Source organism: Uloborus diversus, chromosome 3 (genome assembly GCF_026930045.1).
Source record: "Uloborus diversus isolate 005 chromosome 3, Udiv.v.3.1, whole genome shotgun sequence".
Classification (NCBI taxonomy): domain Eukaryota; kingdom Metazoa; phylum Arthropoda; class Arachnida; order Araneae; family Uloboridae; genus Uloborus; species Uloborus diversus.
Window position 1 is genome coordinate 55,558,623 of NC_072733.1, and position 15,767 is coordinate 55,574,389.

General features: G+C 28.4%; 1 protein-coding gene across 1 annotated transcript in view; it reads right to left on the reverse strand.

The window, feature by feature from the left end:
- LOC129218754 (calpain-B-like) overlaps positions 1–15,767 on the reverse strand; it is a 244,670-nt gene that overhangs the window by 104,182 nt on the left and 124,721 nt on the right. The gene's annotated exons all lie outside the window — the stretch shown is intronic.

Here is a 15,767-nt window from a genome sequence, read left to right on the forward strand (position 1 = left end):
TGCGTATCTACCTCTGACAGTAATTAACAATGTTTTCAAATCACAGCAGCGCCCCCCCCCAACCCCCGTTGTTGTTCTTTAAATAAACGGAGTCTGTCTATCTCTCACTGTACATCGACCTGTAGATTTATCTTTTTCTAGATCCATGGAAATTTACCTCTGATAGTAATTAACAATCTTTTTTCAAAGAGAAAAAGTATTAATTCGAGAACAAAATTAAAAAAAAAAAATTTGTACACTCAATGTATATCTATCTACCTATTCGATTGAAATTCAAAAAAAAAAAAAAACTTTTATTCACATTATAGAACAAATTAATGTACCAAACCGCTAAAAGAAAAAGAGCTGAATTATATTACACAACAATGTATCGACTGAAACAAAATAAAAAAAAATAAATGAAACAAACAATGCATTCAGTTTTTAATATTAATAATCAAAGATATTTATGATCAAACTCTTAGCTTTAGCAATGACGAAGTCACAGCATGGCCAACTTCAGAACATCGCTAATAAAAAAACACAAGAATTTAAACGCACAGCTTGACATAATGCAAAGAAAATTCGTCCTCCAATTACAATTTAGCGATTAAGATTCGATGCCTCATCTCGAATCGAAATCCAAGTAGTGACGTCAGAGGCATAAAAGATTGAAGAACGCTTTTTTTCGACCGATGAGTGGAGAGGCATAATGTGTTCAGCATTAAAAAAATTGTTAAAAAAAAAACTATTGCGTATTTTGAAGAACTTTTTTCTTCTGAAGAGGGCGAAATGTTTTTACTATTACCAACTTAAATTTCAGAAATGGGGCTTTGATACTTCTCGCAGGATGATATTAGAAAAAAGTAAAACCCGGGAAAAAATGCAAATTAAAAGTTTTTTCAAAAATTCGTAAAAAATACAAAGATTGCTCTATCTTCAATTTTTTTTCATTCATCATATTTAGAATTAAATTTCCTACACTATAGTGCAAAAAATATTTGTGTGGTGCGATTGGTTCGTTTACTGTGAGGTAAAAAGTACTAAAAAGTGCAAAAAAACACATAAAACATTAAATAACTTTTTTTCTAATTAAAATATCAAAAATCGAAGCCCGAGGTGCACAACTTCAGCAAAAATTACACCTGTATACCAAATTTCATCTTTCTAGGCCTTACCGTTTTCCCGGGATGCGCGCCACACACACACACACAAACATCTTATTTTATTATATGTATAGATTCTTTCGGTGATTCTTTTTTTTTTCGGACTTTGAATAATTTCGACGAATGGTTGTCAAGACAACCAAAGTTTCGCGAATTTAATTATTTTTTGAATATTTTTCGCGAATTTGATTATTTCAATGCTTCATGAACTTGGATTATTTTTCATGAATTTGATTATTCATTTTAGAGTTCGAATATTTTTTACATTCAGGTCTTAGACTAATTCGACGTCTTTCGTTCTTTTGATTATTTTCGAGCGTTTTCAAACTTTAAATATTTTTCACAAAACTTTTTTTTTTCATAGTACCAATCAGCTTTAATATTCAATATGATTTATACATTTTCATGAGTTATGTTTTAATCGCGTTATTAATCGTTTACACTGTCATTTTATTATTTTCATGCATTTATTATACTTGTAAAAATAAATCCCAACTCTGTTATATTTATCATTCTTTCGGTGATTCTTTTTTTTTCGGACTTTGAATAATTTCGACGAATGGTTGTCAAGACAACCAAAGTTTCGCGAATTTAATTATTTTTATTTTACAGAGTGTCGGGAATCGAACACCCAAACTTTGAGTTAGCAAAAACGTATGCTAACCACTATGCTATATTTCCCATTACACTTTCAGTCTTAATGTGAATCTGTACCATGACAACGAATATTACAATTAAATTAATTTTAAAACCATCAGTTAATTCACTCTTTAGTACTAATCATGGCATATCATTAACTGTATTTCAGCTCATAATTGAAACTATCATCATTATTATTATTTTTCATAATAACAAAGTTTTCACTTAAGTAAAGATTTATTTAAATACAACCCATTCGAGATTTTATATTTGGTTCAATGCTTTGTGGACTTGAAATATATTTTAAACTTTGATTTTCTTTTTCATGCATTTCAAACTTTATCATTTTTATTTTTTCTAACTTGTTAAATTTTCTTAACTAATTTCTTTTTTCTTTGTCAAATTGACAAATATTTTTTCTAACTTGTAAAAATTTCGAAGAAATAATTTTCTTAACTAATTTTTTTTTGACTTTCATACAACAAAATATTTTTTCTTACTTGTTAAATTTTCGAAGAAATAATTAACTTAAATATTCTTTCACACATTTTGAACTTTAACGTTTTTTCCTGTCATTTAGCACTTTGATTTTTTTTTTCACTATTTTAGCGTTTTTCAATTATTTTCAGTCTTTAACTATTTTCTTAACTTTTTAGTCTTTAACTAATTTCAAGCATTTCAGACTTAGATTATTTTTTCGTGATTTCGATTTTTTTTAGTATATTTTAGAGTTTGATCATTTTCTCGCTTGTTTTTACTTTATCGTTTTTTTCCGATATTTTTAAACTTAGAAATTTTTCACAAGTAGTGACAGGAATCGAACCTTCAAATTTTTCAAAACGTTATCATGTCTTCAATTTTTGCAATCATGTCAAACTTGCAATCAATTTACTCGTAGTAGTAATTAACACTTATCATTAACAAATTTTCTCAGATTTTAAAAAAATAAACTTAATTAATTTTTTCCAGTAAGCAAATTGCACACTCAAGTTACATTCCAACACTGCATATACGTTTCAAGAGTTTCATTGAATTTATCACATTCTATTTAATTAACTCTAATAATTACTTTTTCATTAATACTTAACTTAATCATTTTATCATACATTTATTCCAGTTACAAAATTATGCTTAAAAGTTATTTATTTTTCTTAGCACAAGAGATTTTAACATGTTCCTACTAAAATGCTTTTCACTCTAGTTTGAGGTTACTAAAACAGCAACTCATTTACGATTTAGATTCATTTAATCGTCTTTGATTCTTTTTTCATTGTTAATATTTTAAATTATCACATACGTTATTATTTTTATACATTTATCCATTTAATTTTCCAAAATCTACAATCAATTTACTTTTCGTATTAATTAACACTTATCACTATCAAATATTTTCATGAATTTTAAAAATTATCTTCTTAAATAATTTTTTACTGTAACCAAATTTCCCACTCAAGTTATATTTTATCACTACATATGCTTTTCATGAGTTTCACTTAATTTATCGCATTTCATTTAATTAACTCTAATAATTATTTTTTTATCATCGATATTTAAGTTAATCATATTTTCCTTTCTTAATTTTTTTTTCATGCAAACACTCTTGATGGAATAAAACAAAATTTTCAACTTTCATGAATTAAATCCCCTCTGAATATTTTATTTTACTTTACCATACTTTACTATTTTACTTACTGCGTTTTACTATTTATCATTCATTACAGCTTTTCCAAAATATTACTTTACAACCAACCAATTTCATTAACAGAATTTTCATTACAATTTATAAATTTCACTTTTATTTAATTATTTTTACCTACGGTAAAATAAAACACATAACACAAAAATGTTAAACATCAATGAAGTACCCAAGAAATGTTAAAATTATAAGTCGAGTATCAAAACTTCATGTCAGCAAATTTTAAAAATAGACTTACCGAAAAATAACTTCTACTGAAATTCATTTCAAAACTTGGAATCAATTTACTCTTAGCATTAATAAACACTTATCATTAAGAAATTTTCATGGATTTTAAAAATCAACTTATTTAATTTTTTTCCAGTAAGCAAATTTCGCACTCAAGTTACATTTTATCACATTTTATTTAATTATTTTTTGATTAGTATTAAACTTAGTCATTTTATCGCTTAGTATTTAACTTAATCATTTTCTTGCTTGTTTTTACTTTATCGTTTTTTTTCCCCGTTATTTTTAAACTTAGAAATTTTTCACAATTAGTAACAGGAATCGAACACACAAATTTTTCGAAACATTATCAAGTCTACAATTTTCATCCAACTAAGTTAATTTAAAAACTTGCAATCAATTTACTCTTAGTAGTAATTAACACTTATCATTATCAAATTTTCACGATTTAAAAAAAATCAACTTATTTAATTTTTTTCCAGTAAGCAAATTTCGCACTCAAGTTACATTTCATCACTTTATATGCTTTTCAAGAGTTTCATTTAATTTATCACATTTTATTTAATCAACTCTATTAATTATTTTTTGATTAGTATTTAACTTAGTCATTTTATCGCATAGTGGTTTACTTTATTATTATTTTTTTTTTCATACAAGCACTCTTGTTAGAATAAAACAAAATTTTCAACCTTCATGAATTAGAATCACTTTGACTATTTCATTTTCCCAATAATATTTTACTTTAACAACTAATTTCTTTAACAAAATCGATATCATTTATTTTAGTCTTTATCCTTTTCGAACGATACATTCAAATGGACAGCTATACGTTAGATTAAGAAACTTAATCTAAAATTTGACAAATTAAGTTAAAGCTAAATACTGACTAAAATTAAGTACAAAAGACTAACCTTTTTGGGGTGAAATCTCTCAAGTACCAGCTATCGCGAAGTTATTTAAAAACAGTGAATGAAATTGTAATAAGTGGATTGTTAATTATAACTCAATCTCACAAATTACAACTACACGCATGTTTTATTTGAAATCGCTGCATACGGCTGTTTGCCCATCGTCGATTTGCAGAAGGCATGCCGTAAAATCGCAAATCAACTCGGCTGTTGAAAAAAACTACCGTAATCCTACAGCACTTCGGATGGTCCACACACAACGGTGCGAATTGAGGAAATGACTTTATCAATATTTCTATCTACCCTTTACCGATAACAGATAACAAACCCCACGTGCGAGTATGATTCACCCCTTAGCAAGTACGTCTTGTAAGTGATGTCACTGTTTCTGACCAATTAAAATTAGTTCACGTTTCTCAAATATCAAGCACATAGATCGACAATAGTCTGATGTCAGGTTTTCCAAACAAAATTTTAGATTTTAATTCGTAGTTTCGAATTAATTTCTTTTTCATTTCAAACTTATAAAAAAAAATTTCCAGCTTGTAAGAATATTTCTTTCAAAAACAGATTTTTGATTCAAAACAGTATTTTTTCAAACTTGTAATATTTTTCTACTTAGAAAATGAAATCAAAAATTTTTGTTTTCTTTAATCATATAAAATGTTTTTAAGAAATAATTTCTCAAACTTGTAATATTTTTCCACTAATTAAAAAAAATCAATTTTTTTTCAATCATATAAAAATAAATTTTTAATCTTACAACAATAAATTTTTCCGCAAAAATATTTTTTTTTCAAATCAAAATAATAATAATATTTTTGTAACATATTATTTTTTTTCTTTTCAATCTTTTTTTTTTCGCAAAACTATTTTCTTTTTTTTTTTTTTTTTTTCAAAAATTTTCAAACTTACAAAATAAAATTTTTTCAACTGAATCTTTAAACGAAATGCTTTAATTAAATTTAAAACTCAATATCACTTTACTCTTAGTATTAATAACCAATAGCACTTAACCATTTACTCTTTGCACTCTAAGTATCAATTAACACACATGCATTAGAAATAATAATAATAATGTTTAAGATACTTACAAATCATTCACTCAAGCTTTCAAATATCCATCTAGCATGTTATTGTTCATTCGTGTGAGGGAACTTGTAATAAAACTTTACACATCAACCGAAATTATAAGCGAAAATATCACATTTTTAGCACTTAATATAATCCTACAATTAACAAATTGGTTTTAACTTTGAATTTAAGAAAAATAAAAACTATTACACACTTAGTAACATATCTATCGATGTATATTATTTCATGACAAATCACAAATAGGTGAGGATCTTTTATCGGTCATGTGACCAACTAAGTTAAGAAAGAGCGTTCTTATCTCATATGAGAATTTATAAGTCTTTAATATTTCTCTTTAATATAAGTGTATTGATACGTACGAGTTTGTGTATGTGAATATAACTGTGTATTGTTTTCAAACCATTGACATGTTTAAGCTTTACGGTTCTAATTTTGACTTTCCACTTAGCATTAGTCGAAGTCCTTCGCATGTATTAAACTATAGAAATATTACAAAAATTGTAAAAAATGAATCCATTTTTACAATCCACACATTCTTTTTTAGAAAGGTAGTTTATGTTGCATATGAGCTCATCAAATAGTCACTTACGTAGAGAATCAGCCAGTTTACGAACTTCTTGTGATGTATATGTGCTGATTTTATCACATCGACAATCACAGGGATATTTTTTCTCAATTTCCGAAAGGATGTACTCTTTTAGAGTATAAGTCATAAGTTTGTCTTTGACACTACGTGAGATACAAGGGGACGCGTAGCACAATTTGTCAATCTGGCTTTCCAAAAGTAGAATTCTATCAGGCATCAACTGGAACACTTCTCGTTTCAGTTTGAACAATCTTTGCACACTAACACAGATGTTACCATTCGCACTTGACTTTCCTTTTTTTTTTTATAACAAAAGCGAAATCACGGTCTTCGATTAATTTTTTATTTATATTTTTACGTAGGCTTGAAATAAGTGATCTCCACACATCTGGTTCTAAGGAAATACCATCCTTAGTTGGTCGAAGAATACCATCTTTCCCACACGTATATCTTCTAATATGCACGCATGTACGTTTCCGAAAAGTATTCACCTAAAGTGAAAATACAATCACCCAAGTGTATCATATCATCAGGCTGTGGAGAAGCCTCAGTGTTCATTTTCATGTTCGTTGCATCCCATCTGTTCATCTTTAGGCTTCAAAGTTTCAGAATGATTTTCACCAGCCTTAGTCATTCTTAACTCTCATAGGATTAAGAGTCACAATACTAAAACAACTTCCTGCGAACTTAAAAAATAAATCAAACTAGGTTTTAACACTAGCGGGTGAAGAAAAATCCTAAGTACATAGAATAAAATTTCACGACATCTTTCAAAACTCAGAATCACTCTGAAAATGATTCTCCAAACATCCACTATAAACCAATGAATATTCACTTTAACCAATGAGAAGTGTACATAAATCTCTTGCTACTGACGTCATAGAATATCGCACGAACTTTTGAGCAGAATTGAGTTGTTTTACACAGTGTTCAGATTTTTAGAAAATGCCAACACTTTGACTTCCAAATTCATCCTGACCTACTACGAGTAATTTTAAGATGGTAGCAGGTTTTCACATCACACCGAATGTCGATGACGGTTTCGCATCTCGCGCATGACATGGTCAATCACGTGTAATTGATCATGTCAATTTGCATGAGATGCTAAACCGTCATCGACATTCGGTGTGATGTGAAAACCTGCTACCATCTTAAAATTACTCGTAGTAGGTCAGGATGAATTTGGAAGTCAAAGTGTTGGCATTTTCTAAAAATCTGAATACTGTGTAAAACAACTCAATTCTGCTCAAAAGTTCGTGTGATATTCTATGACGTCAGTAGCAAGAGATTTATGTACACTTCTCATTGGTTAAAGTGAATATTCATTGGTTTATAGTGGATGTTTGGAGAATCATTTTCAGAGTGATTCTGAGCTTTGAAAGATGTCGTGAAATTTTATTCTATGTACTTAGGATTTTTCTTCACCCGCTAGTGTTAAAACCTAGTTTGATTTATTTTTTAAGTTCGCAGGAAGTTGTTTTAGTATTGTGACTCTTAATCCTATGAGAGTTAAGAATGACTAAGGCTGGTGAAAATCATTCTGAAACTTTGAAGCCTGAAGATGAACAGATGGGATGCAACGAACATGAAAATGAACACTGAGGCTTCTCCACAGCCTGATGATATGATACACTTGGGTGATTGTATTTTCACTTTAGGTGAATACTTTTCGGAAACGTACATGCGTGCATATTAGAAGATATACGTGTGGGAAAGATGGTATTCTTCGACCAACTAAGGATGGAATTTTATTAGAACCAGATGTGTGGAGATCACTTATTTCAAGCCTACGTAAAAATATAAATCAAAAATTAATCGAAGACCGTGATTTCGCTTTTGTTATAAAAAAAAAAAGGAAAGTCGAGTGCGAATGGTAACATCTGTGTTAGTGTGCAAAGATTGTTCAAACTGAAACGAGAAGTGTTCCAGTTGATGCCTGATAGAATTCTACTTTTGGAAAGCCAGATTGACAAATTGTGCTACGCGTCCCCTTGTATCTCACGTAGTGTCAAAGACAAACTTATGACTTATACTCTAAAAGAGTACATCCTTTCGGAAATTGAGAAAAAATATCCCTGTGATTGTCGATGTGATAAAATCAGCACATATACATCACAAGAAGTTCGTAAACTGGCTGATTCTCTACGTAAGTGACTATTTGATGAGCTCATATGCAACATAAACTACCTTTCTAAAAAAGAATGTGTGGATTGTAAAAATGGATTCATTTTTTACAATTTTTGTAATATTTCTATAGTTTAATACATGCGAAGGACTTCGACTAATGCTAAGTGGAAAGTCAAAATTAGAACCGTAAAGCTTAAACATGTCAATGGTTTGAAAACAATACACAGTTATATTCACATACACAAACTCGTACGTATCAATACACTTACATTAAAGAGAAATATTAAAGACTTATAAATTCTCATATGAGATAAGAACGCTCTTTCTTAACTTAGTTGGTCACATGATCGATAAAAGATCCTCACCTATTTGTGATTTGTCATGAAATAATATACATCGATAGATATGTTACTAAGTGTGTAATAGTTTTTATTTTTCTTAAATTCAAAGTTAAAACCAATTTGTTAATTGTAGAATTATATTAAGTGCTAAAAATGTGATATTTTCGCTTATAATTTCGGTTGATGTGTAAAGTTTTATTACAAGTTCCCTCACACGAATGAACAATAACATGCTAGATGGATATTTGAAAGCTTGAGTGGATGATTTGTAAGTATCTTAAACATTATTATTATTATTTCTAATGCATGTGTGTTAATTAATACTTAGAGTGCAAAGAGTAAATGGTTAAGTGCTATTGGTTATTAATACTAAGAGTAAAGTGATATTGAGTTTTAAATTTAATTAAAGCATTTCGTTTAAAGATTCAGTTGAAAAAATTTTGTTTTGTAAGTTTGAAAATTTTTGAAAAAAAAAAAAAAAAGAAAATAGTTTTGCGAAAAAAAAAAAGATTGAAAAGAAAAAAAATAATATGTTACAAAAATATTATTATTATTTTGATTTGAAAAAAAAATATTTTTGCGGAAAAATTTATTGTTGTAAGATTAAAAATTTATTTTTATATGATTGAAAAAAAATTGATTTTTTTTAATTAGTGGAAAAATATTACAAGTTTGAGAAATTATTTCTTAAAAACATTTTATATGATTAAAGAAAACAAAAATTTTTGATTTCATTTTCTAAGTAGAAAAATATTACAAGTTTGAAAAAATACTGTTTTGAATCAAAAATCTGTTTTTGAAAGAAATATTCTTACAAGCTGGAAATTTTTTTTTATAAGTTTGAAATGAAAAAGAAATTAATTCGAAACTACGAATTAAAATCTAAAATTTTGTTTGGAAAACCTGACATCAGACTATTGTCGATCTATGTGCTTGATATTTGAGAAACGTGAACTAATTTTAATTGGTCAGAAACAGTGACATCACTTACAAGACGTACTTGCTAAGGGGTGAATCATACTCGCACGTGGGGTTTGTTATCTGTTATCGGTAAAGGGTAGATAGAAATATTGATAAAGTCATTTCCTCAATTCGCACCGTTGTGTGTGGACCATCCGAAGTGCTGTAGGATTACGGTAGTTTTTTTCAACAGCCGAGTTGATTTGCGATTTTACGGCATGCCTTCTGCAAATCGACGATGGGCAAACAGCCGTATGCAGCGATTTCAAATAAAACATGCGTGTAGTTGTAATTTGTGAGATTGAGTTATAATTAACAATCCACTTATTACAATTTCATTCACTGTTTTTAAATAACTTCGCGATAGCTGGTACTTGAGAGATTTCACCCCAAAAAGGTTAGTCTTTTGTACTTAATTTTAGTCAGTATTTAGCTTTAACTTAATTTGTCAAATTTTAGATTAAGTTTCTTAATCTAACGTATAGCTGTCCATTTGAATGTATCGTTCGAAAAGGATAAAGACTAAAATAAATGATATCGATTTTGTTAAAGAAATTAGTTGTTAAAGTAAAATATTATTGGGAAAATGAAATAGTCAAAGTGATTCTAATTCATGAAGGTTGAAAATTTTGTTTTATTCTAACAAGAGTGCTTGTATGAAAAAAAAAATAATAATAAAGTAAACCACTATGCGATAAAATGACTAAGTTAAATACTAATCAAAAAATAATTAATAGAGTTGATTAAATAAAATGTGATAAATTAAATGAAACTCTTGAAAAGCATATAAAGTGATGAAATGTAACTTGAGTGCGAAATTTGCTTACTGGAAAAAAATTAAATAAGTTGATTTTTTTAAAATCGTGAAAATTTGATAATGATAAGTGTTAATTACTACTAAGAGTAAATTGATTGCAAGTTTTTAAATTAACTTAGTTGGATGAAAATTGTAGACTTGATAATGTTTCGAAAAATTTGTGTGTTCGATTCCTGTTACTAATTGTGAAAAATTTCTAAGTTTAAAAATAACGGGGAAAAAAAAACGATAAAGTAAAAACAAGCAAGAAAATGATTAAGTTAAATACTAAGCGATAAAATGACTAAGTTTAATACTAATCAAAAAATAATTAAATAAAATGTGATAAAATGTAACTTGAGTGCGAAATTTGCTTACTGGAAAAAAATTAAATAAGTTGATTTTTAAAATCCATGAAAATTTCTTAATGATAAGTGTTTATTAATGCTAAGAGTAAATTGATTCCAAGTTTTGAAATGAATTTCAGTAGAAGTTATTTTTCGGTAAGTCTATTTTTAAAATTTGCTGACATGAAGTTTTGATACTCGACCTATAATTTTAACATTTCTTGGGTACTTCATTGATGTTTAACATTTTTGTGTTATGTGTTTTATTTTACCGTAGGTAAAAATAATTAAATAAAAGTGAAATTTATAAATTGTAATGAAAATTCTGTTAATGAAATTGGTTGGTTGTAAAGTAATATTTTGGAAAAGCTGTAATGAATGATAAATAGTAAAACGCAGTAAGTAAAATAGTAAAGTATGGTAAAGTAAAATAAAATATTCAGAGGGGATTTAATTCATGAAAGTTGAAAATTTTGTTTTATTCCATCAAGAGTGTTTGCATGAAAAAAAAAATTAAGAAAGGAAAATATGATTAACTTAAATATCGATGATAAAAAAATAATTATTAGAGTTAATTAAATGAAATGCGATAAATTAAGTGAAACTCATGAAAAGCATATGTAGTGATAAAATATAACTTGAGTGGGAAATTTGGTTACAGTAAAAAATTATTTAAGAAGATAATTTTTAAAATTCATGAAAATATTTGATAGTGATAAGTGTTAATTAATACGAAAAGTAAATTGATTGTAGATTTTGGAAAATTAAATGGATAAATGTATAAAAATAATAACGTATGTGATAATTTAAAATATTAACAATGAAAAAAGAATCAAAGACGATTAAATGAATCTAAATCGTAAATGAGTTGCTATTTTAGTAAACTCAAACTAGAGTGAAAAGCATTTTAGTAGGAACATGTTAAAATCTCTTGTGCTAAGAAAAATAAATAACTTTTAAGCATAATTTTGTAACTGGAATAAATGTATGATAAAATGATTAAGTTAAGTATTAATGAAAAAGTAATTATTAGAGTTAATTAAATGGAATGTGATAAATTCAATGAAACTCTTGAAACGTATATGCAGTGTTGGAATGTACCTTGAGTGTGCAATTTGCTTACTGGAAAAAATTAATTAAGTTGATTTTTTAAAATCTGAGAAAATTTGTTAATGATAAGTGTTAATTACTACTACGAGTAAATTGATTGCAAGTTTGACATGATTGCAAAAATTGAAGACATGATAACGTTTTGAAAAATTTGAAGGTTCGATTCCTGTCACTACTTGTGAAAAATTTCTAAGTTTAAAAATATCGGAAAAAAACGATAAAGTAAAAACAAGCGAGAAAATGATCAAACTCTAAAATATACTAAAAAAAATCGAAATCACGAAAAAATAATCTAAGTCTGAAATGCTTGAAATTAGTTAAAGACTAAAAAGTTAAGAAAATAGTTAAAGACTGAAAATAATTGAAAAACGCTAAAATAGTGAAAAAAAAAAATCAAAGTGCTAAATGACAGGAAAAAACGTTAAAGTTCAAAATGTGTGAAAGAATATTTAAGTTAATTATTTCTTCGAAAATTTAACAAGTAAGAAAAAATATTTTGTTGTATGAAAGTCAAAAAAAAAATTAGTTAAGAAAATTATTTCTTCGAAATTTTTACAAGTTAGAAAAAATATTTGTCAATTTGACAAAGAAAAAAGAAATTAGTTAAGAAAATTTAACAAGTTAGAAAAAATAAAAATGATAAAGTTTGAAATGCATGAAAAAGAAAATCAAAGTTTAAAATATATTTCAAGTCCACAAAGCATTGAACCAAATCTAAAATCTCGAATGGGTTGTATTTAAATAAATCTTTACTTAAGTGAAAACTTTGTTATTATGAAAAATAATAATAATGATGATAGTTTCAATTATGAGCTGAAATACAGTTAATGATATGCCATGATTAGTACTAAAGAGTGAATTAACTGATGGTTTTAAAATTAATTTAATTGTAATATTCGTTGTCATGGTACAGATTCACATTAAGACTGAAAGTGTAATGGGAAATATAGCATAGTGGTTAGCATACGTTTTTGCTAACTCAAAGTTTGGGTGTTCGATTCCCGACACTCTGTAAAATAAAAATAATTAAATTCGCGAAACTTTGGTTGTCTTGACAACCATTCGTCGAAATTATTCAAAGTCCGAAAAAAAAATAGAATCACCGAAAGAATGATAAATATAACAGAGTTGGGATTTATTTTTACAAGTATAATAAATGCATGAAAATAATAAAATGACAGTGTAAACGATTAATAACGCGATTAAAACATAACTCATGAAAATGTATAAATCATATTGAATATTAAAGCTGATTGGTACTATGAAAAAAAAAAAAGTTTTGTGAAAAATATTTAAAGTTTGAAAACGCTCGAAAATAATCAAAAGAACGAAAGACGTCGAATTAGTCTAAGACCTGAATGTAAAAAATATTCGAACTCTAAAATGAATAATCAAATTCATGAAAAATAATCCAAGTTCATGAAGCATTGAAATAATCAAATTCGCGAAAAATATTCAAAAAATAATTAAATTCGCGAAACTTTGGTTGTCTTGACAACCATTCGTCGAAATTATTCAAAGTCCGAAAAAAAAAGAATCACCGAAAGAATGATAAATATAACAGAGTTGGGATTTATTTTTACAAGTATAATAAATGCATGAAAATAATAAAATGACAGTGTAAACGATTAATAACGCGATTAAAACATAACTCATGAAAATGTATAAATCATATTGAATATTAAAGTTGATTGATCTAACTTGTGAAAAATCTTCAAAATTGATCTGCATTTGTATGCAAATTGCATTGGCAGATGAAAAGAAGTTGATGGGGTGTATTTAATACACCGGGCTGGTTGGTGGGACCGTCAACTTAAAACATAAATTTATTTTGTAACAAAGTTCAGAAACGTAGGGAAAATCTTTCACGGTAAAAAAAAAAAAAAACGACAAAGTCCAGTATGTTTGTAAAAAAAAAAAAAAAAAACACTGGAAATAGCTCTGTACAACTTCATGAGGATGGCATGACAAAAAGTATCACACATTCTTATGACAACAATTGTGACGTTTTGTCATACCCTAAACAGGTTGCCACTCGAAAACCATCGTATAAGGTTACGGAAAAATATTCTAAGTCCAAAAACTTTTCACGGTAAAAACGACAAAGTCTAAAAATATCCCTGTAACCTTTCACGGTAAAAACGCGAGCAAAAACGAGGAAGAGCAAAAACTCGAGCGAAAATGTAGCCGAGCGAAAACGAGGAAGGGCGAAAACGTAGCCGAGCAAAAGCGAGGAAGGGCGAAATCACGGGAAAAAACCCTCGTCACCTTCTTCAAGATTCATGCGCAACCCCAAGGTCAGAGGAAGAGTGGGAGGCGCAATATTGCGCATTGCGCCTCCTGCGGCAGAACCCCCATTTTCCCACTACTAACCACGTGACCTGTGACGTATTCCGCCCGCTGACTTAAGCTAGATTACGTAGCCACAACGTGTGAAATTTAAAGTTTCTTAGATTTCTCCAGGACCCCTCATTTGATCCAGACAAAATTACCATGGGACCATCAGGAAAGTATACCCTCTCAAACAAAAAAAAAAAAAGATTTTTTAAATCGGTGCAGTAGAAATCAGAAAAACATACATAAAACGCCGCAGACGAATTCATAGCTTCCTTTTTTGAAGTCGATTATAAAAAACTGAAAAAGAGGGGGGGGGGGGAACATACTATCTTTCCTTTTCCCAGGCATCCTAAACAACTGGAGGCTGACACATTTCCCTCCCATTCCAATCCAACTGAATCTTGGTAAAGAGATTTTCTCATATGCTAAATGAAAATGTTCACTCGCTCGCTCGTTGGATAATGAAGTTAACTTTGTAAAAGTTGTTTTTTTGTCGGTGTAGTATCAGTGCGGGAAAAACAGCCTGTTCTCACTCTTATTAATGCTTAATCGCATTCTGCAATATTTTAAAATGATTTTAAGGATATTTAAAACAGCATTATCATATTATTGAACTGAAATATTTGAGAAAACTTCCAACTGTTAAAGAAAAAAAAAGCAATCAATCGTTTTTCTTGATAACCTCCAATTAAAAAACAAAACAAATATTTCAGAACTCCCTTCATTTGGATTTTTCAAATACTTCGCACATTAAACTGCAGGAAATGTGATGTGTTAGAAACAAAAATGTAAAAGTTTGAAAATTGGAACTACATAGCAATTGAATAAATAAATAATTAGCGTACTTTAAACGGGGGGAGGGGGAGGGGTTGGCTTCTATTTTTGAGTTGAACCGCTCCATTGCTGTGGTCACTCATCTGATGTGCTAATTCTACATTAACTACCAGTTTATTTGGCTCTCTTGGTTCCTTTAAGAGCTTTTTCCGCCTCCAGCTCAGTTACTTCCTATTCCGGGCTGATGAGTGCTAAAAAGCACGAAACTACAGTCCTCGAATGAATAACTTAGCTGGCGGTGTTATTTTATGTGATAATATGCCTGTTACTTACTTCTTCCTGTATTTTAAGTAACATACGTTAAATTCAAAAACTTCCGAGACTATGAAGGTAAGATTTTTTTCTTGTTTTACCTGAATTGACATGGTCTATGCCATCTTCTCTTTATAAAAGTTCTTAGCACATCGATTACAAAACCATTTGCTAGTACTTTTGACTATTATTATTCTAATGAAATTTGAAGTTTTTATATCATACACAAAAATTTATTCTACCAAATGTTGAAATACATTGCATTTGTTTAAACAACCAAACAATAATATTGTATCTTCAGAGATGTTTATTAGTATGCCTTATTATTGTCTTTTGCCAGTAAAAATGCTGATTTGTACTTTTAAA